The sequence below is a fragment of the Belonocnema kinseyi genome, chromosome 5 (genome assembly GCF_010883055.1).
Source record: "Belonocnema kinseyi isolate 2016_QV_RU_SX_M_011 chromosome 5, B_treatae_v1, whole genome shotgun sequence".
In the NCBI taxonomy this organism is placed as follows: domain Eukaryota; kingdom Metazoa; phylum Arthropoda; class Insecta; order Hymenoptera; family Cynipidae; genus Belonocnema; species Belonocnema kinseyi.
The window spans coordinates 92,296,413-92,297,955 of record NC_046661.1 but is presented as its reverse complement, the minus strand read 5'-3'; positions in this window follow the sequence as shown (position 1 = coordinate 92,297,955).

Sequence of the window (1,543 nt, the reverse complement as noted above, 5' to 3'; positions counted from 1 at the left end):
TCCTTTACCTTTTAATGGACCCCTTCAACCTTTCAATTAATGAGCCTATTCCCTCCTCTTTTCCATACCTAACCTTCTTCTTTTCCATCTTTCGTTTAAACTCTTTTAATTTATCTACGCCCCATACTCCCATTTTCGTGTTTCTTTCGCACCCTTTTTCCTTTCTCCCTCTGCCGCGCTCACTGACGCCTCTTTTTAGTGTAGCTATGATTGGGAAGTGCTCGGACCCTATCTCATTCCCTACCTTCATACTCCCTATCATATGCCGCGTTCTTTCTCCAACCAAGATGTAGTCTATTACTGTTGCTCCCTTTCCTATGAATGTGATCTCCCCTTCCTCATCTCCTTTCATATGGCCATTGCATATAAACCATCCTATTTCTCCTATCATGTCTAGTAACTTCCTCCCTTCCCCGTTCGTCTCTCTATGTTTGGAGTTCCTTATATACGCCTCCTTTTCTTTATCCCATAATTCTCAACCTTGTTCGCCAGTCTACGCATTCAAGTCCCCTCCTAATAAAACCAATTCTTCCTTCTTTTCCTCCATCCACCTCCTTATTACTTTCCAGCCTTCCTCTTTCCCTCTTCTTCTGTATACTCACACCACCGCTATTTCTACTTTCCCAATTATAATTTTTCTTACCATTGTTCCATCCTTTTCCTCCATGTTCCCATCTTTTCTCCCTTTTACTGCTAATTCTTTTTTCACCCCTGACACCATGCCGCCCATCGCTCTCCCTTTAACGTGTTCCTTTCTTGCTTCTTGCATTGTCCACACATAACCTTTCGGTAACATCTTTTTTAATCCCTTCCAGTCCTTCTCATCTGCCCAAGTTTCACTTATCATAATTACATCCCACTTTTCTAACTCCTCCCAGAATCCTTTGTTCTTGTTCTTCAAACCTGACACATTCCAGAAAGCTATTTTCACGTTTCTCTCTTCCCCTCCCTCTTCTTTCCTCTTTACTTTGTTTCCCCTTTGCCGCTTGGAAACCCCTCTGATTTGTTTCTAGCCTCTTTTTCGTCTCCCTTCCCCCTAACTTTCTCAAGACTTTTTCTTTTTTTTCCTTTAATTCTTCTAATTCTTCATCCCAGCACCATTCCTCCCCATTTATCCATAACCTGTCTCTCCCTATCCACAGCATATGGCCCTTTTTCTTTTCTACCCAAGCCCTCTGCTCTATTAGCCATCTCATTTTCCTCTCCCTCTATGTCAGATCTTCTTCAATTCTTTCCCTTCTTCCTCTCAATAATTTTTTTCTTCCATAATTTTCTGTTTTTCCTCCTCACTCCCCACTTTTACTAGAAACATTCCTTCTTTTCCTACCTTTATCCCTTCTATTCTTTTGACTCATTCTACCCTTACCTGCACTGTAAAGTCTCGCAAAAGATTTTTTATTTCCACTTCTCCTGTTTCACTTTCCACTTTTAATCCCTTAACTACCAGGTGTATACATATGAAACCGGTATTGCCATCTAGCGGCCAGTAGGCACACTTGTAGGCGCTGTCGGAACTTACCATTTGTGCTAATTGGCGTATTGT